This window comes from Amblyomma americanum, chromosome 1 (assembly GCF_052857255.1).
Source record: "Amblyomma americanum isolate KBUSLIRL-KWMA chromosome 1, ASM5285725v1, whole genome shotgun sequence".
Classification (NCBI taxonomy): domain Eukaryota; kingdom Metazoa; phylum Arthropoda; class Arachnida; order Ixodida; family Ixodidae; genus Amblyomma; species Amblyomma americanum.
Genome location: NC_135497.1, coordinates 464,258,986 through 464,279,668, shown reverse-complemented (window position 1 = coordinate 464,279,668; position 20,683 = coordinate 464,258,986). Strand labels below are relative to the sequence as shown.

Below are 20,683 nucleotides of genomic sequence, written 5' to 3'. Positions count from 1 at the left end.
ATACCTGTAGTCGTGCTGTTGGAGGAGCCAGTTGCTGGTTCCCAGTGCCTGGAGACTGCCTTTTGTACCACTGCACTTTCTCACTGTTCTGTTTGACCGGTGAGCATGGAGTGCTAAGGACCTTTAGTGGTCTGTGTTCGTGACAAAATTTGGAAACAGGCAGCATTGCTAGTGGCAACACCACCTTGTTTTTCGTGCTCAGAGTGAAAGGAAAGCACCTGCCTTCATTCCTTGCAGCATGTCCTATAAGCTAAGGAAGTGCATTTTTTTACTTCCTACAATTTGCAGCATGAAGTTTTTTAATTTCGACTCTCCATCATGGTTGGCTAAATTGCGCGTCTAAGCCACTTCAAGTAGCTGGTGAGATCTCCTTTCGCGCAATGTGCCGCACCAAGATTTGTAGGTAAAAATTCCAGTGGCCGCTATTCGATGGAGGTGAAGCGCAAAAGGTGCCAGTGTGCTGTGCAATGTTGGCGCATGTGCAATGCAATGTTGGCGCAATGCTGGCAGCCTGGTCTTGAAAAAAAAATTTATTAATGAAGTTGCAGTTAAGAAATCTTCAAGGAACATGTATTTTTGTGTGCAGATTCTAAATATATCATTTAATTTCAAGTAAAACAATTCCTTGAGCACTTATGCAATTTTTATGCAAGTATTTTGTGAAGAGCTTTGAACAAAATTTGCTGTGGTAAACGCTCTGAAAGTTATGCCATTAGGTTCTCTTGATACCAAGAAGGCAACAAGGGTAAATTACCATCCTGGCTATCATAGCACTTGAGTTCTACGGTACTGAAGCTGCCAATTCAGAAACAGGAATACACCCTTTTCTTTGCATTTCTGAAGCTACAACTTCCAAACCTTATAACTTAAGTTCTATGATAGGCAGGAAGACAATTTTACCCTTGTTGCCTTCCTTGGTGTCAAGAAAACCCACTGGCATACATTTCAGTTTCCCACAGCAAATTTTCTTCACAGCCCTTTCCAAAATCTTGCATAAAAATTACATAAGTGCTCAAAAATTCTTTTACATGAAATTAAATAACATATTTACAATCAGGACGCAAAAAATACATGTTCTCTGAAGGTTTCTTAACTGCAACTTTATTATTAATTGTTTTTTTTCGAGACCAGACCCCTCTCCTAAATAAATCCGGAACCCTCCACTATTGCGTCCCTCATAGCCCATGGGTCGCTTGAGATGTTAAACCCCAAAATTTACAATTTTTGTAAACGATTGGTGAAGCACTCAGTATGTGTGACATTACATCTCCCCTGCAGCATTCTTCTGGATTCTGATGGCCACATAAGTCTTACGGACTTTGGGTTGAGCAAGGAAGTGCTCAATGACCAGAAGGCGTACTCTTTCTGTGGCACCATTCAATACATGGCCCCTGAGGTCATCAACTGTATGGGGCACACAATGGCTGCTGATTGGTGGTCTTTTTGAGTACTCATGGTGAGCACTTTATTTCCTTCTGACTAGCGCAGAGTAATGCAAGGGAAATGCCTAATCGTTGATTCGGCATCTGCCACAAGAGTGGCTTGCCTGTCCAAGTGCTTATGGTTGCTAGTTTACTGTTTCTCTATTCGCTCCTTATTTTCGCGTCTTCAACTTGCTGTAATTCACACGTTGCTGTCTTATGTACAGTGCACAATAGTGCCTGCAGTGTGCACGTTGTGGTGCAAGCTTTGTGTGGTTGGCTGCAAAAATTTGTGGAACGAAGCCATAAAAATTATTACACCCTTAAAAAGCATTTTGCCAGTGGCTGGGCACGCAGCCTGGGATTCACTGACGCAAAGCATGTGCGTCTGTGTGATCAATGCACTATGCCTGTAACTTCTGTAGCTGTGTGCAAAAGCTGTGAGGATAATATGTACATTTTCCACAGCTTCCATGCTCTAAACTTGGCATCACCTGCACAGTGCATAGGAAATAATTGCTTTGCTGCGAATTGTCCGGTTTCTTTGAACGCTGATGTTTTGAATATTAGATTTTGAGTGTATTAACGGGCCACAATTAATCTTAATGTCATTGTTTTCGAATTTCCTTGTGGTGGATGTGCATGAAGATGTATGGGCATTAGTCAAACATGTTGGCATAAGGCTGTTTTCACAGCTTTTGTGCCCTGAAGCCTGTACAGGCAGGTCTTAAAGGGACTATGCAATGAATAAAAAGTCGCTTGTAAATGTTTTCAATGCTTAGAAATGATGCTGAGATGCATTCACACCAAGTATGAGTCTTTAGAACTGAGCCGGCAATTTATTATGAATTTTTAAAAACCGCGTTTAAAATTCGCGGGCCAATTGGTGTGCTCGTAGTGACTGATTTTAAAACTAAAATCGTGAAAAAAGACTTCACTGTACCTATGACGTCGGCAGGTTACCACACGCTCTCATTCGCTATAGCCACGGCAGCCACGACGTCACAGGCACACTTCCGGTAGCCATGAAAATCGTCTGCTCGTGTCGCCGTGCGACCCTCTCGGGCAAGCGCGAGCCAGGGCATTGACTTCGCGCATATGGTTTCAATTTTCCTCTGCCGCCTCCTGTCGGGAGCCACTCGCAGTGGCTCGCCGAGTCGCTACTGTTGTCGCTGGCGTTCAGCCGGTACGACGTGAACGCATAGGGCTTGATGCCCATCGCGGCCGCAAGAGCGAGCAGTCGCGCCTCGAGGTCCGGCTCCATTACTGCTAACTACAACAGATGACAAGAAAAGAAACCTGACGCGCGCCGCAATCACGCCTCCGACGCTGCTGCTGGGGCGCTAGGAGCGACAACTGTAAGTTGCAAAAGGAACGTCAGCGAATGGCGTATTCATGGGCGGGGCCCAGTTCCAGAGCTTTTTCTTTATTTTTGTTTGGTCCCCGCGTGTACGAGTTGAGGGGGAGAGGAGGAGCGTAATTTTTAATTGTCTATATCTTCGGGGTTATTGATGCTAGCTTAAAAATTCTTGCGTTGGGGTGACGAGTGATGAAATTCCTATCTCTCGTCTGCTTTATGTAATCTCAATTAATTTATTGCATATTCCCTTTAAGTGCCAACATTGGTTTGAGGAATTGCTTTTTGCTCCTGCACTTGTAGGCTTTGGACTTTTTTTGTGCTGCCATTAAACATCTGGTGCAATTGCTCATCACCGGTGCTCTTTTGATGTTTCCAGTTTGAAATGCTGACTGGTGGCTTGCCCTTTCAAGAAACCTATCGGAAGGAGACAATGATTCAGATACTAAAGTATGTACCCTGCAGCATTTTGGGGATGTGAATTTCTATGCTCATTGGTCAGGGCCTTCACATGATGCTCATCCTGTTGTCTGTTCCTAGGGCTAAGTTGAGCATGCCAAAGTTTCTGCGCCCAGAAGCACAGAGCCTTCTCAGGGCATTGTTCAAGAGGAACCCTGACAATCTGCTAGGTGAGAATCTATACTTGTTTATGCACAGCATTTTGTAGAAAGAGCATTTCAAAATTGGTAGTGTTTTTGTATGACCATGTTTCAAGCAGTAAAAAAAATATCAACGCAGATCAGCCACAAACCTTAACTCGGCACAGATGTAGCAGCTCATGGCAGTTTTCCTTGGTAAATAATCTGCAGTGCAATAGCTTGTTGCAGTTCATATTCAATGTTAAGGTAATTGCCAAACTATCTTATTACATCACATGCAGCATGCACTGTTTTGTAGACCACTGCATGTGTCCACGGGGACTAAATTAGAAACAGAGGTTTAGAAAGAGGAGAGGGCACGTACCTGCAAAGAAAATTGTGACTAGTCTTGAATGGTGACCTTCATTTGAGCATGCATTTCAAGGCCAGCACATTACAGTTGCATTGAACAGTTTTGTGTACCATTCTACATGCTAGCTAGTGGTGAACACTTGTTACAAACTGCACACTAGAAAATATTCTTCTGTTGATGCTCGGGGTACAGGACGCGCGCGCTGGCTCGGATTGCCTTGAAGTTTGTAAGCTGAAACCTGTAGCAGTATCCTGCAGGTAGCGACGTGAGGCTCGTATGGTGGTTACGTCATTGTAGGCTATTGTAAACATTGTATGCTGCAGCGGCTTGAAGCCTCCATTAACTTCATGCACTTAAACGCATCGGGAAGAGCAGCTGCACTTTTAGTGCCTATACTGCCCTGTCGCTCAACCAGTGTGTTGAGTATGTGCTTTGCAGACCAGTGATCTGGTTAGCATCCTAACGTCCAGTTTAACATAAGCTGGGCTCATAGGTGGGTGGACTTTCATTTTCCTCCGAAGCGCACATGCTGCGCTGTAATTAAATTAGGTCCTGGAAGCCTGTTGGATGCCATCTCTGAACACTCTCGAGCACTGAAATATCAATCGTTCAGTACATATAGTATGCTTTTCTTGAGAGAGCTGTATAATAATTAGTATGGCACTGACCACATGTGTGCTTGTGGTTTTCTTTTAAGGCTCTGGTCCAAATGCTAGTGGTGACATCAAGGCACACCAATTCTTTACTACCATTGACTGGGTACAGCTGTACACGCGAGCGGTGGTGCCTCCATTCATACCAGCTGTGTCAAGGCCGGACAACACACTCTACCTTGACAAGGAATTCACATCGAAGACGCCAGAAGGTTTGCACGGTCCTTTTCTTTTTTTTTGTGCGTGGGTGATTCAGCTCAAGCTCAGTGTTTGTAGTTCAGTGGAATATGATCTGCCCAAGATATGTATGTGTAGCTCCATTATGAAAGGGAATAGTCGACGTGCATACAAGAATGAATTTTATGGTTACTTCTGCACAGAAGATAAAAATGTCTCATGGGCATTATCCACCCTGAGGGAAAAAAAGCTAAGGATTTTAGAACAGAGGAAAAAGTGTGCTTTTACTCGTGCTGGTTGCGGTGGGATCACTGGTTGAATGTGGAAGTGTTTCCTTTCATATAGGAGCTGCCTATAAATAGGAAGGTTACTAGCTTTTTTGTTCAGTCTATAAATGCTTGTTGCAGTTTATATTGGAGGCTGGTAGCTTTTCCTGACTCACTGATTCCGACATTGAAGCAGAATCGTGATCTTCGAGCAATGGTGAAACCTGAGCTTGAATAAACATCATATGCTTTAGTTATTTAGATGTCTAGAAGCTGTTATATTGTAGGGGGGAGGGGGAAGGAGGAAGGAAGGAAGGAAAAGAGGGCTAATAAGCAACATACCACTTCACTGTTGCTGTGTCATTGTGGAGTACTGCAACTGCAGAGCTTTTACTTTCATTTATATGGCTTTAATAGCATGTGAATAGCACTTTAAAAGTGAAAGCCAGTTGCAAAATTTTTGTCTGATTGGTTAATGCTTTGTCTTAGCTTGGTAGCAGCGAGACCTCTCAGTGTCGGGAGTTTGATATGAGTCGAGATTCCTTTGTAGATGCCTTGCTTGTCATATAACAGGTCCTGCTTGGTGTGCGCAACTTGTAATATGTCCAATAACACCCTTGGGGAACATATTGTCCTTGTTAAATTGGCCAGCCAGAAATCAATGTTGCATTTATATATTTTGTGCATGCTTTATGGGCAGATGTGTCCTTGTTACATGGTTGCAGTGTTTTTGCATGAATTCTAACTCAAAGCTTCACCGCCGTATTCACAAACAACCCTCCACTCGACGCTGTGCCGCCACTCCTGGGAGTGGAGGAGAGCGCTCATCCTCGGCCCAAGGAGCAGTTGCGCTTCTTGAACACAGCTGGGAAATTCCCCCATCGAGGAGCTGGCCGAGTAGCCCTCCTCCACTCCAGTGCGTTCGAGGACGAGAAAGAAACTGCTGATGACGATAGTATTGTAAATTCATGTAAATAAATATTTGATAATATACAAGTCATTTGTATATTTTAGCGGTAAACTGCAAGGTAAAAACAAATAAAATGCTTATTTTTGGTTTCCTCCATAAAAAACGTGTACTTTTAGAAGAAATAACCAGTTTTCGTTACCTGTCTGGCAACCGCAGCAGTCGCAGCTGGCCGGCGCGGCATTTTTGTTACAGTCCGTCTTTCCTTTCTCCGCCTGCTCGCCGCGTGTTCTCGTCCGTTTGCTGTGCTCCTGACTCGCTTCGTGCAGCTTTGTTGCAGTGTCTGTGCTTGTGCATGTTTGACTGTTCGTGTGTGTACGTGTTTTTGTGTCTGCCCTTCTTTTTGGTTGCACAATGTCCGATCTCGACATTTCGGACTTCAGCACGACACCATCGGCATCCGCTTCGGACGCTTCCCAGCACGCCAAGAAACGACCCGCAGGTCCGCGGTTCATCTTCACCGGGATGAACTCCACGTGTTTAGAAACATTATGGTGAAGTATCGTGACGTGATAGAAAACAAACGACCGGACAATACCTCGAAAAAGGCAAAAGACGAAGCCTGGTCTCAGCTTTGCGAAGAATACAATAGCTTGGCCAGTACACGCACTGTGTGTGTAGCACAGTTACGAAAACTGTGGGACAATATGAAGTCCCTGTGGAAAAAGAAGTCTCAAGAAATGAGGGAATTCTTTCGGACATGTGAGCGAAACAGTTTAACATTAAAAAACTGTCCTATACAATTTCCTGCATGTTCGCACGTTGCATCTTTTGACATCATTTTAATCCTAACAATGTGGCAGTATTTCTTATTAATGCGAAAAAATTATCTGGTTACTTCGCGTCAGCAAAACGTGTCCGCAAATTCTTTCCGCACGTTATGTCGTTCTGTGGAGATAAATATGCAAAAGTTAGGTAGTTCGCAAGTAGATCTTCAAGTGGGAAAAGTTTGGTTGATGAATTGTAATTAGTTAATAAAATTGAAATAACGAAATAAAAAAAATTCTGTGTTTGAAGCTGGTTTTGTGTGACCGATTTGGTGAAAAATGATGTAAATGCACGACAAGGCTTACTTAGTATAAAAAACTGAAATTTAAAAAATGAAAAACAAGCAATAACAAAACAATTTAAATGAAATAAAAACAAAATTTCAAACAACAAAAACATAACTAAAAATGACCGGACGGAGAAAGAAAAAGGGAAGGCTTTCGCATTTCCGTCCTTAAGCATAAGTGCAATCTTTTTTCTTGTGAAAAATCTCCGTACTACTTTTGACCAAAACATTACTGGTGTGTGCTGCACTGGTTAGCGATTTTGTTTGTTTTTCTTTTTAAGCATTGCGTGCTGCGCACCGAATGCACTTCACCTCAGTGTGTTTCACTGCACGGATGGTGCTGTAGGAGATGCACAATTAAGAATTTTGGTGCAGGTGGCGGCACTCTTGAATGCCGGCCAATGAGTCCGGCAACAGAACTGGTTGGAGCTGTCGCTGACCATATGGCGACAAGACTGCCAAATGACAAGGCCCATATCAGCGAGGCAGTGCTGTCCCTGCCACCTGCTGCACTATTGGAGGCGATGGTGAACGGCAACGAACCAAGTCAAGGCGACTTTTCCAGTAAGTAAGGCTGCCCTCTTTAAATACTAGTTACAACTGTCACGGTTAGTTTTCCTCGTGCATGAAGTCCAAAACCTGCGCCTGGGCTGAGAAAGACGTTGTTGGGGAGGACTATGGATTAAATTCAACTGCAAGGGATTCTTTAACGCCCGCTTACATGCCGCAGTACACGGGCGTTTACACAACTCCTCGCACCTGTCGATATGTGGCCGCAGCATCCCAGATTCAATCCGCAACTGGTGCTGGGCTATCGAGCGGCACTGCAGCAGACATTAGTTATTTTCTGCTCGTTGTATGTGCATGTGCTCTAGCAGGCGGGCTACATATTAATCGGTACTTTTGGACGGGCTCGTACTGGGTCCATTTTTCACCATGTCACATATATGTTGAGAAGTTTGTTTTTAGATGTCTGCACTAGTCATGACCATGTAAAGCATTTGTTTTTGGTTCCCTGTTATGGTCTGAATAGCCTCCGTTTATGGTCGTATTTGTTCTTTGCATGTCATATCACAGTAGTATGTATGTAGGCATAAGAGCCCAGCAATTTTGTCACAGCATTGCAGAGTTTTCATGAAGGTATTGTATGTGTGTGCATGTTTTTGCAGGCGAGGTTCCTGCACCCATATCAAGGCAGGCAGCACTGTCACCATAGCTGAACAGCCGACCAATAACTGACGATGCACTCCCTGTTCAGGAAGAGTGCCTCAGCGCAGGCAGACCAACAGTGGTCGTGCCAAGTCAGAGCGTGTCTGAGGACATCGCACCAGCAGAAACTGCTCGCACGAGGGCAGGTGGCCCCCGTGTTGCTGCAGTGGAGCGGACAATGGCTCCGGAAATAGCAGCCAGAATTAAAGCTATTGAAGCTGAGGACTTGCGCAAGGAAGAGTTGCTCCAACTGGACGTGCAACTCTGCAGGAGCCAGCTGGCCGAGCAGCGGCTCAAAAACAAAATGCAGCGCAAGCTGCTTTCTCTTGATATTGAAATCAGGAAACGGAAGTTGGAAGCAATGAAGCGCTAAACGGCTAAATAAAATTAACTTGTACATATTTGTCTCGGAACACTTCTGTTTACAATTACCAACACTGTCGTCATTTGGATGCATTCCTACAGTATTTGCTTGTTCCTTCAGTTTCTTAAAAACAATGCTCTTTATTTAACACACTGCACATGTATAAACAGCACAAGGAAATATAATATGGAAAGGATCAAGCAGTAAAATAGGAAGGTAGCCTAAAAGCGGTCAAAAGAAAATTCGTCGTTGGCAGAAATTGGAGGGTGCCATAATAGTTCACGAGGAAAGTGATAGAATACCAATTGTGAAGGGTGTCACGCAGGGAGACACGCTCTCTCCAGTACTATTCGCCACGTGCTTCTAGGATATTTTCAGAGAACTGGAGAGGAAACAACTGTGGATGAATTGAATGCGAATGCCTTAATAATCTCAGATTTTTAAGATATTTCACTGCTAAGTATTTGAGAAAAACTTCCCAACATGATCGAAGACAAGCAAAGGAAGCAGAACGGTGAGTGTAAAAACAAATATTGAGGTCTTCAGTAATGTTAACACTCGGAACGGAACAGCCGACAAGAGGCAGTAAAGCATTGAAAGTTGTAAGGTAAATGCACCTATTTAGAGCATAGTGACCACAGATCTGCACCACATGTGTAAACTAACTAGGAGATTAAGAATGATGGTGGAGCACATTTTCCAGGCACTCTCCAGCCATGAATGGCAGTTTACTAGTATTCCTCAACAGCCATATCTTGTGGGGCAAAGCCTATAACCTATGGGGCCGATATAGTGCAGCGAACTACGGAAAGGAAAATTATAGAAGTAGCGGTTAAAGTGCAGAATGAATGAGAGAATAAATGCGAGTTGGTAATATCCAAGCTGGAATCAAGAAGAAATGGGCATGGGCTGGAAATGTAATGTGAATTCAAGATAAATAAAGGGCCATTGGTAACAGAATGAATCCCAAAAGAAGGTAAGCATGGTAGAAGTCGGCAGAAAGTACGGTGGCATGACGAGATTAGGAACTCTGCAAGGACAAGGTGGCCGCAGATGGCACAGGACAGGGTTAATTGGAAAGATACAGGAGAGGCCTTCGTCCTCCCGTGGACGAAGTTGAGATGATGACATCACATGCTTTAAGAGAACCCAGTTCAAAGAAATAGACAAAAACACTGCAAATGCCATAAAAATAGCGGTTCTCAAACACTAGAAAAGTATCGTGTACATTTTCCGAGAAGGTAATTGGGACATTTAACGGAACGATCTGGCTATAAGCCCCACCCGAACACGAGAGCCATTCACTGTGTCGTCAGAAAGCTTCGGTGGCACATTAAGCTGCTGTGGCAGTACGCTGGGCCATGGCTGCTGGATAACGGGGAGGGCCACAGCAGTTGGCTCCGGGTCTTTCCGTAGAACGGCGAGATTGTGAAGGGCGCCGCAAGCAGTTATTATAACTGCTGAGCGCTCAGGGCAGTTTTGGAGGCCAATATCTAGGCATGGGAAGCGGCGCTTCTAAACTCCAAAAGCCCTCTCCACAGTATTTCTCGTTTTTATGTGGGCCGCCTGATACCTGTGTGTAAGACGAGCAGTTAGAAGTAAAAATTTGTATAGATGTGCTAAATTGAAGAGCACAGCAGTCTGCGCATTACTTTCTCAGTGGCCCCTCTGCAGCTAATAATGAATCTGTAATTACATTTGCACGCCCCGGAAAGTAGCAAGACAGCTTCAGGGGCGTTGTCCGTCAACTGGTGGCAAATATATACTAAATCTGAATTTTGAATTATTGTTGAATTTAAGTGAAAAAATGGGAAAAGCATGGAAAAATTATGTGTTTCAGTAACCAATAAAAATGATGATTCCACTCTGATGTAAAGCGTTTACGGAGCAGTACAGCAACAAAAGGAGATGACATTCGTACATTTGTGCTGCCTTCAATCAAAGAAACTATGGTGCTACGTTCCCTCTTGTACTTACCTGCCCTCAGGGCTATTTGGCGCGTTGGCATCTGCCAGAGGTGTCCTTAAAAATGACATGCAGTGTAACCTGCGTTTCCCAGCAGCAACCCGAGAACTCGCTTTGTCTCGTAGAAGACCCGTACATGGCTGTTGTCGAAAATCCTGCTCTCATGAACGGATCCAGGCCAGCCGACGACCAAGTCATAAAATTCAAGTCTCGGCCCCGTGATTGCCTGAGCATAAAATATTATGTCTCTGTTATGAAGATATTCTCAGGAAAAGAAAATAAATATTTGTGCCTACATGTCAGATCACTCTGCTCTTCAGCAATTAATATATATTCATATAGCTTAGGTACTATGTTTTACAGGCAACAAGAGCCAGAAAATCTAGCACTTTCATTTAAATGGTGCAAGTTGTTTGCTTGCAATGCGAGTGAAATTTGGTGCATCATGTAACAGGAACGCTAGGTAACATTCATGGCGTTTATTTATTTTTACCCTCGCGGTCATACAGGCATTTCAGAAGGATGCAGGAAGAATGAAATTTAAAACAAGCAATGCGAAAAACAAATTATTGCTCCTATATATACAGTGTTAGCTAAGAAATAGAGAATAAATTTATTAGTGGATATAGTTGTGCTGGTGTTTATACAACGCAAGCCAAAATATTGAGACATAACAAACATATTGTACAAAAAATACCTGCATCACTGATGAATTGATAGCGGTCGCGTTGAACATAAAAGGAGTTTGCATATACGTACACGCAATAATTAAACCGGACCCCCAATCTTAAAAAGTGATGCAGTGCAGGTTCAGCAGTGCAAGAGATAGATTATTTTTTTGCTAAATATTTACATGAACATTATTTGAATAAGACGACAACTATGATGAGCGATGTGAAGGAAAGTCGCCCTCAAGTTTGTTCTAAATATCAACGCACGTTAGTACAATATAATGCCACCTAGATCGCGATAAAATTTTACAAAAAGAAAAATGGGCTCACCTGCACATTGATCAAAAAGTAGCCTTTCCAGTTGCGGTATACCTCACCGAGCAGCCCGCCTGGAGACTTGATTCTGATGTGGGTGCAGTCTATGCACCCAGTCACCCTAGGGAAACGGCCAAGGCGGTAGAAGTCTGTCGTGTCTGCTTGAAACTCGGCCGCAGTAGCAGGGAACTTCACAGTTCTATGAAACAGATGTGCCGCGATCAGCGTGGGTACTTGTTCCACTGCACGGCACACCGTCGGTTGCGAAACATTTACCATGTCACTGGTGACGACTTGGAACGTTCCACTTCCATAAAAGTGAAGCGCAATGGCCAGCTGAAGCATCGGTGGTAGCGGGTGACCGCGATTACTGACGCTTTCTTCCATAGGTAGGCACTTCAGGAGCTCTCGGACGGTGTACTTCGAAAAACAGCACCGCGATAGGAACTCCCCATCGCTGAAATGCTCCAGCGGGTTTATTCTGTCCCGCAACGCCCGTCGTGGCACAACTGGAGGTTCGCTATCGTCGGTGCCGTCGTGGAACAGTTCGTCCACACGTAATACATGTTTGGCGAACTCGGCGAGTGAGCCGGCAGCCATCTTAACACGGTTGAGGGGGGACGCTTCGGTTGAGGAGGCGTTCAAGGTAGCAGCAGCGCCACCTCAAGATTTTGGAGGAAAGCGTGGAGGATTTCCTCCGGTCGAGAGCCGCTAGGAGTGGAGGAGGGTTTAAGAAGCACGAAGCGGGCTTCGAGGAGCAACTCGAGTGAAATTTAAAGTGGAGCTCTGTTTAGGAATTTGGGGGTCAGTCTACATAACGCCACTTTGCAATGGAAGGGTTCAAACCTCATCATTCTTACTTGTCTCTTCTCTTTTCTCCTATCGCAACAAACCTCTCGTTGCACAAAAGAGCTTACAGGTAACGCTCTTTTTTGCCTGTAGTCTTTTACTTCTATCTAAACCTCTTGCTGCAGTTCTTTTGCCCTTTTGCTAACATAGATGTCTGTTCTTTTTTTTGTACAGCAATTGGCTTCATGCAAGACTCCCCTGGGGTGCCACCAAGTGCCAATGGCCACGAGTGGTTCTGTGGGTTCAGTTTTGTTGCACCTAGTCGGACTGACGAAGACTACGTCAAAAGCAAGGACAATCAGTCCTCCAAATGGGTGAGCTCTCTGCTGCATCTGCACTCCACTGACAGTGGGTCTTGTGGGAGCCATCTGGTTTCGCAATGTGCTCTGCAGTTTATAATTCAATTGGACACAGGATGCTTTTTCTTTTCTGTATGTGTTAGTAGTCATTCAACTGTGAAGTCAAGGTTAGATTAATAAGGCAGAAAGCATTTCTGCAAGCAAAACATTGCAGGGGCGATTTAGTATTTGGCTTGCTACTTCTTCGTAGTAACTTGCATCTTACTGAAATTTATTTTGTTGAATAAGTTCTGTGTGAATGTTTGCAGTATTGGAGAAGAATTGCAGTGCAGACAGTGCAGCTCTGTGGGCAGTGAACCTGTCATAAGATGAGAGGCCTGATGACAGCTTCCAGCTGTTCTACCCTCTGAGGATGTAGCAAATGCAGTGTGCGCATGAGCAAAGCACAGCATTTTACTGGGTTTTCTCAGTGGATTGATTGCATTTCGGGAAGAATGGACCATAGGGCTTTCATTATTGTTTCAGCTTTGACGGGGTTAGTTCATTTCTCTAGGTTGGCCGGAGAACTAGATGGTCTTGTTTATTGGTAACTATTAAAGGGCAAAAACTGAATTCTGAGCTCCCAATTTTTTTCAATGCAACAGCAATTTTGCTGTCCAAGGAGCTCAATTCTGGAACCTTTTTTTTAGAATGGCTGTAGATGATTTTTACAGAGAATTTTTTTATCAGTGCATACGCTGGGAACCACAATCAGCGAAAGCGATGGTGATTGCATGTTGGCAGAAGTGATGTACTAAAGAATAATGTAAATCTCGCCCTCACAGACAGTAATCAGATTTTTTTTTAATATAGAGTAGCATCCATTTCACTTTCCACACCAGAAGCTGTAACTGCACAGTGACATACCCCTCATCGAGGAAATTTTAAGTTGACCGCGTTTACTACTTCATCCAAGAAATAAAAACACAGTGGCACCATCAATTGATAAACGCTAAAAGCACATCTTCGGTGATGCGAAGGGTGCATTGCTTTTCCTAGGAGGGCACTCTGGAGAGAGCGTCAACTATAATTAAACATGACAAATGCTGCTGACCGCATTTAAAACAAAAATTATAGTGGTATTTTACCAAGATGTGGTCACGTTGTGGGATGCACCGATAATGGCACGGTTTCACTGCAAGATGGCATTTTATGCGATTTTCAACACCAAATTAAAATTGTAAAGCATTTTTTTTTTACATTGGAGTCGCCCAAGCGGTGGCCTTGTGGCAGAGCATCCGCCTCGCATTCGGGAGGTGCTGGGTTCGATCAACCCATTCGATCAACCGGGTACCCACCGGTTTTTAATGGGTACACGATTTCCCCCGGCCTGGTGCTTGGCTCTTCTGAGTGAGATGCTTGGGAAAAGGGTCTTGACCACAGTTGCTTTGATGGATCAGCGATAAGTTCCGCCGTCAACAACGTTAAATCCGCCTCGTGCGGTAGAAGCCCATTTGTAGCCCTTTTTCTGTGTGACGGCTGTTGTCTCAACAGATCAAGGTTTGGAGGGCTCGCCGTTCGAACCAAGTTGGCCGAAGGGGCACCGCCTTTAGCAGGCTGCGAGGGCGTTCGAAACTGGGGCTTGCCCCACGAGGGGCGCAGCGGGGTTTACGGAGCTTCTCCCAAGCGGACACCCCTAAAGAAAGCTAGGCGCCAGGCAGGGGGCCACTTGTACCTATTTTTACTGGTGGGTGTCCGACGGTGGGTTTCGAACCAACCACCTCCCGCAGCCGAGACGGACGCACAACCCACTGGTGTGCTCAATTTGACATTGCAGTGCTCAATGAGGCACAATCTTTTAATTTCCACCATAAACTCCAGATGTGTTTTGGTATGCGGTCGGTCCCTTTAATGATGCCAGTGGCTTTTGTGGAAGGCCAGTTTTCCCAAACGGCAGATGATTCTCGGTACTTAGGGAATTCTGGTAATGGTTACGTAATTGTACAGACGCGGTTAATGGCACGCTTGCTTGTGAGTCATGTTTGCTTGCTCTGTGAGTCATGTTGCAGCTCTGTCGTTCTGGTGCTAGAGGTAATAAAAGGGTGCAGTTTTTGTGTTCTTCAGCGGGTCATAATAAATGCATAAATGAACTCCATCAACTTGGTTTTGTGTGTCATTTATGGCAAGGTGTCACAAATGCGAAGGAGCCTAAATTAAACATTAAAGGAAAAAAGGTGTGAAGAAGACGACGCAAGACGACTTGGGGAGATAAGTACGTTCTCCCCACTCAATCGCGGCTCACACGGTTCAAAGCCACCCGGACGCCACCCCGTGATCGCGTACGCTACCGGTCGCTCGGTCTCACCTCGAGGCTGAGCGCAATTCCTTGTGAGTTACATTAACTGGCAAGAGAGGGCGCCAGCATCGCTGCGCGGAGACTGCCAAAGCCCGCGCGCGGGAGAGGGGCATCGGCTGGGATCGTCGGCCTGAGCGAACGCGTCGCTCGGGGCTCCGCTCTTCGCCGGCGGGGCGAGGAAGCGAGCGCTCGGTAGCGTACGCGATCACGGGGTGGGGTCCGGGCGGCTTTGAAACGTGTCAGCCGCGATTGAGTGGGGAGAACGTACTTATCTCCCCCATTCAACCCCACATCTGGCGCCCAACGTGGGGCCTGCTCTTGGAACATTGGACGACTGTCGGTTCGGTTCGAGGAACGCTCTTTGTCCGGACTTGACAAGTGCTAGGCCTAGAGTGAATTTGATCGCTAGGACCTGCGGCATGCTTTCTTGAGTGCGAGTATTGCGCTGCAGCATGTTTGAACTTTTCGACATGCTCAGCACATTTTTCTCTGGAGTTTCTTCGTGAGAATCACTTGGTCCGCATCGAGGGAGCGCGAGGCCTAGCGCCCGCGGAGTCGCCAAGCCCGAAGCGAGTGAGTACGGAAGCCGCGTGGGTGGTTCGAGTTTCTGTATATATTTTCTCTACTGTCTCTTTTCCGACTCTGGGAGTCGCGGCTCCGGGAGCCGGGTGGTCTGGGGCCACGGGTGCCGCTACGAGCTCGCTGGTAATGCAGCTCGGCACCGGGCGCTCCGACACCATCCGATACAGTGGGCGCCGACAGCTCAGAAGCTGCTTTGTGCAGTGAGTGGGGTAGGACCACCCCACAAAGCTGACGTCTCCTCGCGGCTGCGCGCACATAACCCGTTTCGAGTCTTTGTTGTGGTCACGGTCGTTGTCGGAGTGGTAGTTAGGCCTGTCGCTTTTCGGAGCTGCCTGCACAACGTTAAAAGAGACACGACCACCGGACCGTGTCGTTGAGAGGGGGCGCACTTTGCTGCCCGCCCGTTTTTTGTAACCTCGCACGAACTGAGCAGTCTCGTTCAACTCAAGAAAGGGCTTTGTTCACTCGAACTTTGTGTTTGCACAGCCGCCGACACGTTTTGCTAGCGAGTTAGGCATTGTGCCACGAGGCCCTTGCGGATGCCGTTTCCCCTCCAGTCACCTACGTTTAAAGGCACGCCGAGAGCGTTTCGGCAATTTTGCAGATCCGGTGGAGCCGCCCAGGCTTGCTGACCGGTGCACATCGTCTCGCTGCCACCTGCTGCGAAGGAGCGGCCTGTATCCTGTTCGCCGCATCCATTTGGGGCAGCTGTGGCGAGACCAGTCAGCAGTCACCTCCGGCTGCTGCTGCCCTGGCGACTACTGCAGGATCCTGGCCTGCAGTTTTCCCACCGCCCTTCGATTCGCGGGCCTGCGGACACGGTAGTCCGCGGGCCATACGAGTCGCACCAGCGGAGACCTTCACGCCGCCTTCGGAATACCGCGGAAGCCTGCGTGGACGCTGTCGGCGTGACCTCCGCTGCAAGACGTGCCTCAAGGACATGAAGACCAGGAGACTCCTCCATAGCATGTACCTTCAGGCGCGTGGGTCTATTTAAGGTAGGGGGATGTGGGGACCTGTCCTGCAGCCCCCTGCGTTTGCTTTCCTGCGAGGCACCGTGCAGCGGCGGTCTCACCTCGAGGCTGAGCGCATTCTCTTGTGAGTTACATTAACTGGCAAGAGAGGGCGCCAGCATCGCTGCGCGGAGACTGCCAAAGCCCGCGCGCGGGAGAGGGGGCAGGGGGGGCTTCGGCTGGGATCGTCGGCCTGAGCGGACGCGTCGCTCGGGGCTCCGCTCTTCGCCGGCGGGGCGAGGAAGCGACGGGGAGACAGGCTCCCGTACTCGTCCCGTCCGGCCTTCGGAGTATATATCCCTTGCCCTAGCGCGGGCGAACATTCGCTCGGAACCTTGCTGGTGAGTCGGACGACCTTGATTCATTAGCGTACCTTGTTGCTAGCTGGCGTTATTGTTTCTGTAGCAATAAATGCCTGTTTGTGTCAGCCAATGTGTCGTTCCTTTGTTCCCTCAGAGCAAGGCCCGCCGTGGTCGGAGAGCGCTCGGTAGCGTACGCGATCACGGGGTGGGGTCCGGGCGGCTTTGAACCGTGTCAGCCGCGATTGAGTGGGGAGAACGTACTTATCTCCCCCATTCAACCCCACAAAGTAGAGGAAGAAGCAGCATTCGTTGAGGTGGAGAGAGATGATTGGCAGAGAAGAGAAGACGATGACAAGGCTTACGTGGACTAACACAGAGGTTATAAAAGGGCGAGTGAGAGCGAGGCCCGGGGGGGGGGGGGACACCAGAGAAGCGGAGGCTCCGGCAGGTCAGGGACACATTGGCTGGAAGAGAGCGACGCCGGCTACTGCTCCGGTGAGCTCGCGTTCTACGACTCCGCATCGTGGACGCCCAGCCGTGCCTGAGCCCGTTCCGGGGAGTCAACGGAGGATGCTACCACCTGCTACGGCCAGGGGTGTCTCCAGCGCTGTTGCCACCCATCCGAGTGGTGCCCCCAACGCCAACAACACCGGCATCACCTCTACGGGCGCTTGGACCGGGAGCTTGAACGACACAGCCAGCGATGCCGCAAGCGACGCCAGCCCAAGCACGTCGAACGCCGCCAGCAACGCCAGCCCAAGCACGCCGAACGCCACCTCGACACCGGCTACGGGAGCCATACAACGCCGCAGCCGCACCGAATCAACCGTGAGCACGAACGCCGACCACGAATAGTAGAACGCTAGTAGTAGACGCTGGTAGCAGTGTGCCCGGGTCGTCTGTATTTATAACCTTTGTGTATTGTGTTAGTTTTGTGTTCTAGTGTCTGTGGAAAGTGAGAGTAGCGCAAAACGGGACAAAGGGACAGAGAAAGACAGACACAACACAGGCGCTATGTTGTGTCTGTCTTTCTCTGTCCCTTTGTCCCGTTTTGCGCTACTCTCACTTTCCATGGATCACCGTTACCGACTTGCCCAAGTTTCTACCCTTGTGAATTACGTTTCTAGTGTCTGTATCACGTAGGGTGTATTAAAGTTGCGTTTGTGTTGGTACAGCCGTCGCCTAGTCTATTTCGGTCCGAGTGTTCTCCGGAGAGATCTGTGACACAAGGTGGCTGTTAAATTCTACATGACCATTTTATTTTTATCTGTTCGTTCTAGGGCAGTTTGTCCATTTTAGTTTCTCGTTTCTTCTGGTTTCGATGTCGCAGTAATTTGTGCAGAGGCAAAGTGAAATTGGCCTATCTGTGTAGATCTCTCTCACGGGTGTCATCATCCTGCAGCTGTGTTCACATCCAGCTTTGCTATAGCTGGTGGCATTGGTATTTTAATGCTGCCCATCTTGGGTGTTCACTGGAAGTTGTCTTGTGCAGGTAATGTGACGTCATTTTGTATCCGTGGTGCTGGTTTTCAGTATGGTCTTGCCTTCAAGGAAGCAATCACAAAGGAGTATGAGCTCAAGGAGGACCTTGGCTTAGGTTCCTTTTCAACTTGCAAACGAGCTGTGCACCGGGCTACTGGAAAAGAGTACGCCATCAAGGAACTTTAGCATCTCTGTTTCTGCTTCTGCTGGATCCGGCTACAATCTACCAGGCAAAGGATTTTTGCTGGCTGGCCAAATTATTGTGAATGTATTTTGAATGGCAGGGCAAGGTGAAAATGCATGAGGAGAGAGTTGGAAATAACGCTTAAAGCGTGATTTTTACTTTGGTGTGCCAGTCCTGCCTTATGTAGGAAGTAGTGTGAATGGGTTTGGTAAGCTAAGAAGGGGATAGTAAAAATGTATCATGTACCATGTAGAAAGACCGCTGCAGAGGGTGATACCAAGATACCTAAACGATCGGACGCTTTCTATCAACAAGTTAGCAACTGCATAGGAAAAAATAAGGGGGTTGTGTTGACGATGAAATGAAACAAGTTTGAATTTGTTAGCATTTCGCATCATTAGACAAAGGTCACACCATTTATGGATGTTGTTAAGGTCGTTTTGAAGGGCCATTTGATCAGAAATGTTAGTGACAGTGCGAAAGATTACGCAGTCATCGGTGAAGATACGAAGTTTACATGACACATGTGAAGCTAGATTCTTAATATATAATAGGAACAAGAGTAGGCCGTGTAGGAACAAGAGTATCCCTGAGGGACGCCATATTTAACAGGGAGAGCGCTCGAGCGATGGTTGTTAATAGAAGCGAACTGAGAGCGGTTAGCTAGAAATTCTTTAATCCATTCCAGGATATTAGGGTGTAAATTTAAAAGGGCGAGTTTTAGTATTAGGCGCTAGTGAGGTACTTTGTCAAATGCCTTCACGAAATCTAAAATCAACGCATCGGTCAGCAGGTTACGGTCAAGGTTAGCATGCACGTCGTGAGTGAAGGTTGCCAGTGGATGGGTGGATGCATGGATAAGGCTGAACCCTTTAAATCGGGCGGTGGCTCCAGCCACTTAGCCATGACTTGTGAAATTTTACGCTTGTCTTGATTTTAGCCACCAATCAGATAACCTTCGCTTGGTTACTTCTACCCGCTTAAAATCTGCTTTCCCTTCGCCGTCCCTAAACCCCATTTGGGTTTCGCAGAAGAGCCCCCTGCGAAACCCGTGTTGAGCCGGATTAAGAAAGTTGTTTTGAATCTAGAAAGTTTATGATTTGGAATAGATGGCATGTTCCATGTTTTTGCAAGACACGCTGGTTAAGGAGATGGGACGATAATTTAGCGGAGAATCCTTTTTACCTGATTTGTGGGCCGGGATGACCCTCCCCGCTTTCCAGTTGCCGGTAAATTTCCTGTCGACAGCGATTGCACAAAGAATAATGAGAGATAAATGACAGAAATGTGTTTTGTGTTTTTAAGAATTTTTGAGTTGATTTTGTCCACACCAGCGGCTGACGAAAGTTTAATTCTGTCGATAAGGTTTTCGGTACTCTGTGCTGTGATTTCGATGGACGACATTGCTGGCAGTGTTACATTAGGCGGAGTGGGCAATGGTGAGGCAGTTTCGTTTGTGAAAACAGTTACAAGCGCGCGGTTAAATATGTCTGCACATTCAGTATCACTGGCATCCTCGCGGCATTCGTTACGGCAATGGTGCGAGTTGCTTGCGGATTTATTATTTGCCAAAACCTCCTGGGATTATTTGTTAGGATTTTAGGTAGATCCGTTTGGAAAAATGCTTGTTTGGCGCATCGAATTGCATTATAATATGAGTCCTCATCCTCCGTAAGGGAGGGCAGAGGAAAAGAGTTTTGAGTGGCCAGAGCGTTAAGTCTGGCTTCGAGCTTCTCATTCTATGCCCGGAGAAGAGCAAGCTCTCGTTTAAGTTCAGCTTCCAGGGACGAAGGGGGGTTAGTGGAGGTGGGAGAGGGAAGTGAAGACGGGGAGGACTGGGAGGCCACTCGACTTGCCCAACTGCCCACCTGTGATTGATTTGGCTCCCACAGTGGGGCGCCATCGACGACGAATTTTTGCTGACATGGCCCGGGCGCTGGGTTCCCGGTGCCGCCGCTTGATGGCGCGGCCTTCTCGGGTTGTGATGATGCCACTTGGTGGCGTTCCTTGTCGTTGTCTTGCTTGGACGTATTGGCGCGATCCCCTCGTTGCGCGCCTTGATTGGCACCGCCGGGTGGCGTGTTCGCCGCCTTGTCCGAGCGTGTTGGTGGTGATGGTCCTTTCGCCCGCTTAGTGGGCCCGCCAGGTGAATGAAGTTTTCGGAATTTGCCTTTACATTCACGAGAGCTGGTGAGGTGACTACCCCCGCAAACAAGGCAGATTGGCTTGCAGTCGTGCGGTGCCTTTCTCTCTTCAGTGGTGCCGAC

At 47.1% G+C, this 20,683-nt stretch overlaps 1 pseudogene; it reads left to right on the top strand.

The window, feature by feature from the left end:
• LOC144126151 (ribosomal protein S6 kinase alpha-3-like) overlaps window positions 1-18,418 on the top strand; it is a 31,396-nt pseudogene extending 12,978 nt beyond the window's left edge.
• Window positions 18,419-20,683: the final 2,265 nt, after the last annotated feature.